The sequence below is a fragment of the Oncorhynchus keta genome, unplaced genomic scaffold (genome assembly GCF_023373465.1).
Source record: "Oncorhynchus keta strain PuntledgeMale-10-30-2019 unplaced genomic scaffold, Oket_V2 Un_scaffold_584_pilon_pilon, whole genome shotgun sequence".
In the NCBI taxonomy this organism is placed as follows: Eukaryota; Metazoa; Chordata; class Actinopteri; order Salmoniformes; family Salmonidae; genus Oncorhynchus; species Oncorhynchus keta.
Window position 1 is genome coordinate 1,107,427 of NW_026290969.1, and position 13,241 is coordinate 1,120,667.

Genomic DNA, 13,241 nt, shown 5'->3' on the forward strand with positions numbered 1-13,241 from the left:
GCCTGGTTTAGATCTTATCTGTCGGAAAGATATCAGTTTGTCTCTGTGAATGGTTTGTCCTCTGACAAATCAACTGTACATTTCGGTGTTCCTCAAGGTTCTGTTTTAGGACCACTATTGTTTTCACTATATATTTTACCTCTTGGGGATGTTATTCGAAAACATAATGTAAACTTTCACTGCTATGCGGATGACACACAGCTGTACATTTCAATGAAACATGGTGAAGCCCCAAAATTGCCCTCGCTAGAAGCATGTGTTTCAGACATAAGGAAGTGGATGGCTGCAAACTTTCTACTATTAAACTCGGACAAAACAGAGATGCTTGTTCTAGGTCCCAAGAAACAAAGAGATCTTCTGTTGAATCTGACAATTAATCTTAATGGTTGTACAGTCGTCTCAAATAAAACTGTGAAGGACCTCGGCGTTACTCTGGACCCTGATCTCTCTTTTGAAGAACATATCAAGACCATTTCGAGGACAGCTTTTTTCCATCTACGTAACATTGCAAAAATCAGAAACTTTCTGTCCAAAAATGATGCAGAAAAATTAATCCATGCTTTTGTCACTTCTAGGTTAGACTACTGCAATGCTCTATTTTCCGGCTACCCGGATAAAGCACTAAATAAACTTCAGTTAGTGCTAAATACGGCTGCTAGAATCCTGACTAGAACCAAAAAATTTGATCATATTACTCCAGTGCTAGCCTCTCTACACTGGCTTCCTGTCAAAGCAAGGGCTGATTTCAAGGTTTTACTGCTAACCTACAAAGCATTACATGGGCTTGCTCCTACCTACCTCTCTGATTTGGTCCTGCCGTACATACCTACACGTACGCTACGGTCACAAGACGCAGGCCTCCTAATTGTCCCTAGAATTTCTAAGCAAACAGCTGGAGGCAGGGCTTTCTCCTATAGAGCTCCATTTTTATGGAACGGTCTGCCTACCCATGTCAGAGACGCAAACTCGGTCTCAACCTTTAAGTCTTTACTGAAGACTCATCTCTTCAGTGGGTCATATGATTGAGTGTAGTCTGGCCCAGGAGTGGGAAGGTGAACGGAAAGGCTCTGGAGCAACTAACCGCCCTTGCTGTCTCTGCCTGGCCGGTTCCCCTCTTTCCACTGGGATTCTTTGCCTCTAACCCTGTTACGGGGCTGAGTCACTGGCTTGCTGGGGCTCTCTCGTGCCGTCCCTGGGGGTGCGTCACCTGGGTGGGTTGATTCACTGTTGTGGTCGGCCTGTCTGGGTTGCCCCCCTTGGGTTGTACCGTGGCGGAGATCTTTGTGGGCTATACTCGGCCTTGTCTCAGGATGGTAAGTTGGTGGTTGAAGATATCCCTCTAGTGGTGTGGGGGATGTGCTTTGGCAAAGTGGGTGGGGTTATATCCTTCCTGTTTGGCCCTGTCCGGGGTGTCCTCGGATGGGGCCACAGTGTCTCCTGACCCCTCCTGTCTCAGCCTCCAGTATTTATGCTGCAGTAGTTTATGTGTCGGGGGGCTAGGGTCAGTTTGTTATATCTGGAGTACTTCTCCTGTCCTATTCGGTGTCCTGTGTGAATCTAAGTGTGCGTTCTCTAATTCTCTCCTTCTCTCTTTCTTTCTCTCTCTCGGAGGACCTGAGCCCTAGGACCATGTCCCAGGACTACCTGACATGAGGACTCCTTGCTGTCCCCAGTCCACCTGGCCATGCTCCTGCTCCAGTTTCAACTGACCTGAGCCCTAGGACCGTGCCCCAGGACTACCTGACATGAAGGCTCCTTGCTGTCCCCAGTCCACCTGACTGTGCTGCTGCTCCAGTTTCAACTGTTCTGCCTTATTATTATTCGACCATGCTGGTCATTTATGAACATTTGAACATCTTGGTCATGTTCTGTTATAATCTCTACCCGGCACAGCCAGAAGAGGACTGGCCACCCCACATAGCCCGGTTCCTCTCTAGGTTTCTTCCTAGGTTTTGGCCTTTCTAGGGAGTTTTTCCTAGCCACCGTGCTTTTACACCTGCATTGTTTGCTGTTTGGGGTTTTAGGCTGGGTTTCTGTACAGCACTTTGAGATATCAGCTGATGTACGAAGGGCTATATAAATAAATTTGATTTGATTTGATTTGATTTGGTGCAGCAGGACAGATAGTTCAACCTTGAGGAGTAGAGGAAGGGTGTGGTTCTACTGTTATCACTGTAAAAAAAAAACTCCCCTGCACCCTTTCCACCGAATATAATATTGTTGACATAGTGGCCATGGACAGGTGAAATAAAGGGGGCCATACTTGCAAACATTAGAACAAGTTTAAAGTTAAGTTTAAGGATCAGCCAATTAATGTAATGTCACGTGATAGAATGCTACAAGGTTGCTGATCCCATCAGACAACCTGGCACACGTTAGCCCTATGTTAACCTCACCAGGTGGCAGTGAGTATTTCTTGCAACAAATTCCTTGTCAGCCTATCAAAGATCTTGAACTTTCTCTCCACAAATCATGTGCATTCCTTAAAAATAGGTCAATTCTGCCACCAGAGGGATACATGTACATCTTGAATTTTGAGTTTTACATGTATGCCTCTCGTGACCGAGTTGACTTATTTTAAGAAATGCCATTGGTTTGCAGGAAATATTCACTGCTACCCGGTGAGGTCAGCATAGGGCTAATGTGTGCTAGGTTATCTTATGGGACCAGTGTTCTATCACGTGACAGCACGTTGACGATTTTAATTGGTTGATGTTTAACGTTAACTCTGAATTTGAACAACTCCCTAGCCTCTCTCTGAATGACTTGGACATCCTTGGGTGAGTGAAGGAGTGACAGAGAGAGGGAGGAGATGAAGGGGTGGCATGGAGCCAGGGTGCAGGGCTTGGCACAGGGAAACACCAGCAGCCTTGGCTGCCTCGCTCTCCTCCAGAGGCATAGGTTGGGACAGATAGAGGAGAGGAGGAGGGTAGAGTTTCAGCATGAGAACACAGTCTGTTCCAATCCCTTTGTCTCTCTTGTCATGCACCATTCTCAACCTGACTCAGTTGGAAGTCAGACATTAGCTCAGTTTTGGTTTCTTTCTATTTGCACACACCTTTCTTCTTGAAGCTGTAACAGTCCAGGTGTCACACTGGCTTTCACATGATTTTTCATGGCTTCCTGACTATTGGGAATGACAGCAACTATTTAATTTACTGCAACAGGTCTTTTAACTGACAGGAAGCATCTGAAAAGCTATATGTTGGCTTCAGAACTATTTTCTCACACCTTTGTCGGTCAATATTATAGATCCACTTATGCGATCATCACACTGCAATGTCTTCCAGTATGCTGATAGCATCAAATATTGTCAATGGTGGGTGTAGCTGGTGCATGGAAGTCAGGCGCACGAGACCAGAGATGAGTGAACACAAAGCACTTTACTGAGGCAAATAGTAAGACCATAACGCAACAGTGTCACCAAAATCAAATGCCCAAAACAAGTAAGGCAGCACACAGTACCACAAACAAAGTACCGTATGCCACAAAACACAGGTATACATCAAACCTGGTGCTAACCAGCCGGAAGCATGCCAACCTCGACAATAAACAATACCCCACACAGACATGGAGGGAACAGAGTAATTACACATAGTAATTATGGGGAGACGTGAACCAGGTGTGCAGGAAAACAAGACAAAACAAATGGAAAATGAAAGGTGGAGTGGCGATGTCTAGAAAACATGTAACTTCGACCGCCAACCGAACAAGGAGAGGGACCGACTTCGGTGGAAGTTGTAACACGTATGTATTAATGGAATTATCATAATGAATAAACTTAAAAAAGGTTGAACCACAGAAAAAGAAAGACCTGTATGAGTTTATTATTACTTCTGTCAAGAGAGAGACAGAGAAGAAGAAAACAAAGTTAAAAGGTGAAAGCAAAGCTCTGACTAGATTACATGTATATGAGTGGAAAATGTGATGTCAGTTTTTCTCACAAGGAAGGTTGGGAATGCAATTGTAGGCACATTTATTGTTGTGGGCCCTGGTCTCTGTGCTTGAGCTGTGCTATTCTGTAATAGTAATTGCGCCAGGCGGTTGGAGGCAATCATGTTGATATGCATGTAAACCGGAGGGGGAGGGAGAAAGAGAGAGGCAGCGAGAGATTGAGCAATCTGAAGGGTGCGTGAATTAGCGCGCTTGCTCCTGCTGGTTTGATTTGTCGTAGAGAGAACTGGCGTTGGGAATCCAAGTAAAAAAAAAAAAAAATCAACAGAAGACGTGTTATGCATTTTAGCCTATAGCTTGCTGCTCTCCAGAGGTGGAATCGTGAGACAGAGGGCTGTGGATACGCATCCGTACCCGTGGCGACATGCATGCCCGACTCATAATCTGATGCAGAGGACGTAATATCTGAGGACAGGACACAGGAGCGCAGGTACATTGGGAATGATGAAAGGCGAGTTTGAGATACATAAAAACTGTATGAACAGAGGAGAAAATCCGACAGGCCTACTACAGGCAATGAATTATTAATGGTGAATTTAGCCATACACGCGCGCTTAAAGATACCATATTCATATGCCTTTTCTATTATGAGTTTATTATTGCGGGCTATGTGTGCCACATTTTGTCAATATGAATGAATGAAATCGAAATATTTGAGTGGCTGTGGTCGTTTTTCTATCGTTGGGAATCTCTGAGCTGTCGGGCACCGTGGGGACAGGCTGCTGCCGACATTCTCTGCCAGTTGGCTGCGTCGTCGGTTCTGTAGCCAAGAACCAACCTTTCGGGAAAAAACGGGCAAGGACAGACGTTCCTCTCCTCCCAATGATGCGATGATAGGCCACCTGATACTACGCCAGACTATTATCCTCACGACGTCCTACTCACCTTTAAATACTAACAGACCCAGATGCCCAATTTACTATAAGAAAGAGAAGGGGTGAGTTGGACACACAATGAGAATAGGATTGAGATCTTGATTGTAAATGTGGAATGCACAAATAGCCTATGGTTGTTGTGCACAAGTTGTGTGTGTGTGTGTGTGTGTGTGTGTGTGTGTGTGTGTGTGTGTGTGTGTGTGTGTGTGTGTGTGTGTGTGTGTGTGTGTGTGTGTGTGTGTGTGTGTGGTTTACACGTGCTCCTATGAAACTGAGGTCTGTCCTCTAGCTGGTAGCCTGTTGTGTGATTGTGTTTATGCAACTAGCTCTCACAGTCTCATGTCACAATTATACATTCATCCATGTTTCGTAAACATGACACAAGTGTTTAAGGTTCAGTTTAGGCATTAACTCAGAATGTTTAAGGTAAGAGTTAAGGTTTGGGATAGGCTAAAGACTAAAATCTCAAATAGCTGTATTCAATCTGGCAACCTTTTGAATCATAGGCAGATGCTCATTGTTGCCCAGAGTTGGCGATTTCCACTTCAGCTCCCAATGTCCACAGACATGTGTAACCGGAGTGAAATGGCTAGCTAGTTAGCGAGGTGCGCGCTGATAGCGTTTCAATCGGCGACATCCCTCGCTCTGAGACCTGAAGTAGTTGTTTCTCTTGCAGGCCGCGGCTTTTGTGGGGCGATGGGTAACGATGCTTCGTGGGTGTCAGTTGTCGATGTGTGCAGAGAGTCCCTGGTTCGAGCCCAGGTAGAGGAGCGAGGAGAGGGACGGAAGCTAATACTGTTACATTGATGCTGTTTACCCGGATCACTGGACAGAATAGTTAACATATCTGACTGACAAAACACACAGCAGACATAGAACATTACTCACAACAAACCCCAAAACCTATACTGAGAGAGCAATAGACAGAACACAGGCAGAACATTGAGAATGGTTACAAAACACTTAAGAACAACAGACAGAATAAGTGTGTAGTCATAAGCGACATAAGCGAGGAAGAATAGTGGAATACACCAAGGTGCAAAAATTGGTTGTGCATCAACAGTTTTTATCTTGATATGTCAGTGACTCATTTTGGGATTGGCAGACTCCTCAGTATTCCTTCACTATCAGCTGTTTCAATCAGTCAAGAGTCTGCCAATTAGAGTGTGTTTTCTGTGTGTCTCTCTACTCTTTCTGTATTCACATCTAAACCGGTCGTGGTCACAGCAAATGTAGGTTTGGGGGTTCCATGGGTATGATCCTCTGTATACTTCACTCATTAGTGTTGCCAAGACGACCCACATTTTACCCATGTGTGTGTGTGCAAGTGCTTGCGTCTGTGCATGCGTGCGTGTGTGCATCATTGTCTATCTGCAGTTAAAATACCTCCCTGTTCGAGTGAACTGTGGCTCGATATCCACCTCAGACCTAGCTGAATATCTTCCTCATCCAGAGATCACAACGGGACAGCAGGACTCAGATTATTGGTTCTGGAGCCACAATAGCAAGCCTAACTCAGTGGAACAAGGAACACCTCTTTAAGGCTTCATCATGCGACTGACTCTTCTGTGTGGTCAAAGTCACATTGGACAGGGTTATAGCCCTAGACAGAGTGGCAGAGGATCAACAACCTTTAGTGCTGGTTCATGATGGTGTGTCTATATCCGTAATAGAGTGCCTCTTACCACGTCCTTAAATACTTCACATTATGGAGATAACTGTCATGAGACTGTAGGTGCACAAATACTGCATGTATCGCCTATTATTGGATCATTCAAACGGTTCATGTATTTATTACTCCACATGTTTTCTCAACATGGTATTGAGACAGAGATAGGGCATTACAGGTAATCAGAGGTGTTGGGAACACTGTGAGTGAGTTAGTGCATATGTGTGTCGGTGGAGGGAGGGTCTGGTCTGATAGTAAGTGGTTTGTTTACATTCCTGCACGATGGTGGAATCTTAGCGGTCAAATTGACCACATACTTTACCCAATACATACCACACACACACACACACACATTTCTCTCACCTCTCCCCTACATGACACGCTAACAGGCCATACATGTATAATAATATGCAGTAATACTTGAACTGTTCTGTTGGACTGTGGAATCGCTCAGTGTCCCTTCATGACACAGCTCTCTAGTACTATCTTTCTGTCCCTCTCTCTATCACTCTCTCTCACTACACTCTCTGTCTATAACTGTCGTCTAGCTCTATGCCTCTCTCGTACTCCTCTCTTTATTCTCACTTTCTCTCCTACTGTCCACATGTCTGCTATTATTAGTCTCTTGATCATTATTCCTATCTTTTCTCTTTCTCTCCCCATCTGTCTCCCACTCTCTCTTTCCCCACTTGTTCTCTCTTTGTCACTCTCTCTTTCTCACACTCATTCTTTCTCTCTCTATGTCACATTATTTCTGTCAATATCCAGTTCCAGTCTTCCTGTGCCACCTTCACATTCGCAGACTCCCCCATTCACACACACACACACACACACACACACACACACACACACACACACACACACACACACACACACACACACACACACACACACACACACACACACACACGCACACGCACACGCACACGCATATGGAGGCCAGTATGTGACCGTTCAGACTGGGGCTTTCTCAGGCGAACTCAGAGATCCCTCTGTCCACAAATAGGCTAGTCTCTGTTCCTGAAAATAGTCACAAATGTATGGACATTTCAGACCCTCACTCTCTGGAGTCTGACAAAAATGTGTATGTGTGTGCAAGAAATAGAGAAAGAGATTTTGCGTGTGTGTGAATGTCAATCTGGGCAATGTGTGGGTCAAAAATGGCTATGATATGTGGTAATTTCAGTTGAATCTGGAACAGAGATTTCATTCAGAATTGGAGAGGTATTTGGGCTTACTACGATGTACATGGCTTGGTTTTTCAGATTTAGACATTTAGTTTGAGCTTAAGGAATTCATCCTGATTTTTGCCTGTGATTTTTGGAACCCATTCGGTTTTGGAAATAAGAGTTTGCACCTGTTTCTCTATTTGTAGAAGAGATAGCAGTGCTTTCAGAAAGTATTCACACCCCTTGACTTTCACCACATTTTGTTTTGTTGCAGCATGAATTTAAAATAGACTAAATTGAGATTTACATACAATACCCCATAATGTCAAAGTGGATTTATGTTTTTAGAAATGTTTACAAATTAATGAAAAAAATAAGCTGAAATGTGTTTATATTCAACACTTTTGTTATGGCAAGCCTAAGTAAGTTCAGAAGTAAAAATGTGCTTAACAAGTCACATAAGTTGCATGGACTCACTATGTCTGCAATAATAGTTTTTTAGCACGATTTTTAAATAACTACCTCATCTCTGTACCTCACACATACAATTATCTGTAAGGTCCCTCAGTTGAGCGTTTTAAGCACAGATTCAACCACAAAGACCAGGGAGGTTTTCCAATGGTTTGCAAAGAAGGGCACCTATTGATGGGTAAAACAATAAACAGACATTGAATATCCCTTTGAGCATGGTGCAATTATTAATTACACTTCGGATGGTGTATCAATACACCCAGTCATTACAAAGATACAGGCGTCCTTCTTAACTCAGTTGCCGGAGAGGAAGGAAACCACTCAGGTATTTCACCATGAGACTTAAAACAGTTACAGAATGGATGTGATAGGATAAATCAATGGATGTGATAGGATGAATCAACAACATTGTTGTTACTCCACAATACTAACCTAGTTAACAGAGTGAAAAGAAGGAAGCCTGTACAAAATAAAAAATATTCAAAAAAATGTCTTGTTTGCAATAAGACACTAAAGTAAAACTGCAAAAAAATGAACTTTATGTCCTGAATACAAAGTGTTATGTTTGGGGCAAATCCAACACAACAAGCATGGTAATTTCATAGCATGGTGGTGGCTGCATCATGCTATGGGTATTCTTGTCACCGGCAAGGATTAAGGAGTTATGCACAGAGCTATCCACAGGCAAAATCCTAGAGGAAAACCTGGTTCAGTCTGCTTTCAGACACTGGGAGACAAATTAACCTTTCAGCAGGACAGTAACCTAAAGCACAAGGCCAAATATACACTGGAGTTGCTCACCAAGACAACATTAAATGTTCCTGAGTGGCCTAGTTACAATTTGACATTAAATAGGCTTGAAAATCTATGGCAAGATGTCACACCCTGATCTGTTTCACCTGTCTTCGTGATTGTCTCTACTACCCTCCAGGTGTCACCCATCTTCCCCATTATCCCCTGTGTATTTATACCTGTGTTCTATGTTTGTCTGTTGCCAGTCCATTTAGTTTTGTCTAGCCTACCAGTGTTTTTCCCTCTGTTCCTGTCTCTTGATTTTTTGTATTTTATATAGTTATCCCGGTTTTGACCTTTTCTGCATGCCCTGATCCTGAGCCTGCAGCAGGTCTGGGACAGGTAGCACGTCCGGTGAACAGGTCAGGGTTCCATAGCTGCAGGCAGAACAGTTGAAACTGGAGCAGCAGCACGGCCAGGTGGACTAGGGACCGCAAGGAGTTATCGTGCCAGGTAGTCCTGAGGCATGGTCCTAGGGCTCAGGTCCTCCGAGAGAGAGAAAGAAAGAAAGAGAGAAAGAGATAATTAGAGAGAGCATACTTAAATTCACACAGGACACTGGATAAGACAGGAGAAGTACTCCAGATATAACAGACTGACCCTAGCCCCCCGACACAAACTACTGCAGCATAAATACTGGAGCCTGAGCCAGGAGGAGTCAGGAGACACTGTGGCCCCATCCGATGATACTCCCGGACAGGGCCAAACAGGCAGGATATAACCCCACCCACTTTGTCAAAGCACAGCCCCCACACCACTAGAGGGATATCTTCAACCACCAACTTACCATCCTGAGACAAGGCCGAGTATAGCACACAAAGATCTCCGGCACGGCACAACCCAAGGGGGGCGCCAACCCAGACAGGAAGATCACGTCAGTGACTCAACCCACTCAAGTGATGCACCCCTCCTAGGGACGGCATGGAAGAGCACCAAGCCAGTGGCTCAGCCCCTGTAATAGGGTTAGAGGCAAAGAATCCCAGTGGAGAGAGGGGAACCGGCCAGGCAGAGACGGCAAGGGCGGATCTTGTTCCAGAGCCTTTCCGTTCACCTTTACACTCCTGGGCCAGACTACACTCAATCATATGACCTACTGAAGAGATGAGTCTTCAGTAAAGACTTAAAGGTTGAGACCGAGTCTGCCTCTCTCACATGGGTAGGCAGACCATTCCATAAAAATGGAGCTCTATAGGAGAAAGCCCTGCCTCCAGCTGTTTGCTTAGAAATTCTAGGGACAATTAGGAGGCCTGCGTCTTGTGACTGTAGCGTACATGTGGGTATGTATGGCAGGAGCAAGCCCATGTAATGATTTGTAGGTTAGCAGTAAAACCTTGAAATCAGCCCTTGACTTAACAGGAAGCCAGTGTAGGGAGGCTAGCATTGGAGTAATATGATCAAACGTTTTGGTTCTAGTCAGGACCGTATTTAGCACTAACTGAAGTTTATTTAGTGCTTTATCCGGGTAGCCGGAAGTCTAACCTAGAAGTTACTTCTAGTCTAACCTAGAAGTAACAAGAGCATGGATACATTTTTCTGCATCATTTTTGGACGGGAAGTTTCTGATTTTTGCAATGTTACGTAGATGGAAAAAGCTGTCCTTTGAAACAGTCTTGATATGTTCATCAAAAGAGAGATCAGGGTCCAGAGTAACGCCAAAGTCCTTCACAGTTTTATTTGAGACGACTGTACAACCAAGATTAACTGTCAGATTCAACAGAAGATCTCTTTGTATCTTGGGACCAAGAACAAGCATCTCTGTTTTGTCCGAGTTTAAAAGTAGAAATTTTGCAGCCATCCACTTCCTTATGTCTGAAACACAGGTTTTTCATGTTCTTCTGTTTTCCACTGTGATCTCAACTCATACCCCTTTATCTATGTTTGACATCCTTCTATTCTGCTTCTGCTTATCTCTCTATCTTTACAGCTCTACAGCCCCTATCTCCCCTCCCACAAAATGTTGAAATACCACCTCCTGAACAAGGGAACAGTGATTCATTGTAGGTGAATTGGCCAATAGAAGGCTGGGGTCTGAGAAACCAGATGGTTGAGTGGGAGAAGGAAATTAAACAGCGATACTACTCTGAGGAGGTGGAGATAGAGACAACTCTTTATTCCCCTCTCTTTCTCTCTCTCTCTCTCTCTCTCTCTCTGTGTGTTTCTCTTTTTCTGTGTTTCTCTCTTTCATTATACCTCGCTAAAGGCGTTAGCAGGCTAGGTGAACCGAACGAGTGTTCTCTCATACTCCCTTAAAAGACCTTCGCTTGAAAAACTTGAAAAAACACCAAATAGTACTGTAGCCAGAATACACTTCCTCAAAATGTCACTCAATAAATGTTTTTACGTTTTTGCCAAGGAGATCTTAGTGGCGCACTTTTACATCTAACTGATATGTTTGGTGCAGTATTTCCAAAGTCATTTTTTGTTGTTGTTGCATGAAAACACTTAACACTTGTTGACCAATCACTGAAGACTTTGGCTACCGACTTCGGCTTGCCTCGAGAAAATGTTTGTGTATACGAACAAGCTGAAAAAAAACCTTGCTGAAGACCAAAACAAACAAAAATGTCTCAAAATGGAAAATTACAGAAAATTAGGCCATGGCTTTAGAAGCTTCTGATAGGCTAATTGACATAACTTGAGTCAATTGGATGTGCACCTGTGGAAGTATTTCAAGGCCTACCTTCAAACTCAGTGAACTCTTTGCTTGACATCATGGGAATATCAAAAGAAATCAGACAAGACCTCAGAAATGTCTGGTTCATCCTTGGGAGCAATTTCCAAACGCCTGAAGGTACCACTTTCATCTGTACAAACAATAGTACGCAAGTATGAACACCATGGGACAATGCAGCCGTCATACCGCTCAGGACGGAGACACATTCTGTCTAGTAGAGATGAACGTACTTTGGTGCAAAAAGTGCAAATCAATCCCAGAACAACAGAAAAGGACCTTGTGAAGATGCTGGAGGAAACAGGTACACAAGTATTTATATCCACATTAAAACAAGTCCCATACCGATATAACCTGAAAGGCCGCTGAGCAAGGAAGAAGCCACTGCTCCAAAACCGCCATAAAAAAAAGCCAGACTACGATTTACAACTGCCCATGGGTACAAAGATCGTACTTTTTGGAGAAATGTCCTGTGGTCTGATGAAACAAAAATAGAACTGTTTGGCCATAATGACCATCGTTATGTTTGGAGGAAAAAGGGGGAGGCTTGCAAGCCGAAGAACACCATCCCAACCATGAAGCACGGGGGTGGCAGCATCATGTTGTGGGGGTGCTTTGCTGCAGGAGGGACTGGTGCACTTCACAAAATAGATGCATCATGAGGAAGGACAATTATGTGGACATATTGAAGCAACATCTCAAGACATCAGTCAGGAAGTTAAAGCTTGGTCGCAAATGGGTCTTCCAAATGGACAATGACCCCACGCATACTTCCAAAGTTGTGGCAAAATGGCTTAAGGACAACAAAGTCAAGGTATTGGAGTGGCCATCTCAAAGCCCTGACCTCAACCCTATAGAAAATATGTGGGCAGAACTGAAAAAGCTCGTGCGAGCAAGGAAGCCTACAAACCTGACTCAGTTACACCAACTCTGTCAGGAGGAATGGGCCAAAATTCACCCAACTTAATGTGTGAAGCCTTTGGAAGGCTACCCGAAACGCTTGACCCAAGTTAAACAATTTAAAGGCAATGCCACCAAGTACTAATTAAGTGTATGTTAACTTGTGACCCACTGGGATTGTGATGAAAGAAATAAAAGCTGAAAGAAATAATTCCCTCTACTATTATTCTGATGTTTCACATTCTTAAAATAAAGTGGTGATTCTCACTGACCTAAGACAGCGAATTCTTACTAGGATTAAATGTCAGGAATTGTGAAAAACTGAATATAATGTATTTGGCTAAGGTGCATGTAAACTTCCAACTTCAACTGTACTAGAGAGATGATAGGTATTGTGTCAGAGGCTGAGAGAAAGAGACATACAAGGAGCCAATAAGATATAAAGGGATACAAATAGAGAGACACAGTAGTGCTCATCTGCATTGGAGGAGTGAAACCAATTTTGTTCCTTTGCTCTGGTCATTATGCAGGCTTTCTGCATTATGCAATTTAAATTGCAGGCTAAGGTCCGGTCTGTGTGTGTGTGTACACATTTCATTGTTTGTTTGTGTGTCATGACTCACTGTAACTATACACCACACCCCTCTGTGTGTGTGCTGGTGTCGTGCCGCTTAAGCCTCTGGAAGAATTCAGTGACCTGCCCTCTGAGTCAGCACAGCAGAACAGCTATAAACACCACT

General features: G+C 43.9%; 1 protein-coding gene across 3 annotated transcripts in view; it reads left to right on the forward strand.

Annotated features, from left to right (window-relative positions):
• Window positions 1-4,067: 4,067 nt before the first annotated feature.
• The window catches only part of LOC118361428 (proline-rich transmembrane protein 3-like), a 34,977-nt gene continuing 25,803 nt past the window's right edge, over window positions 4,068-13,241 (forward strand). The window contains exon 1 of one of the 3 annotated variants that reach the window (XM_035741365.2): window positions 4,068-4,405. The gene's annotated coding sequence lies outside the window, so the exon portion shown is untranslated. The other 2 variants (XM_035741364.2, XM_035741366.2) reach the window with 2 other exon arrangements.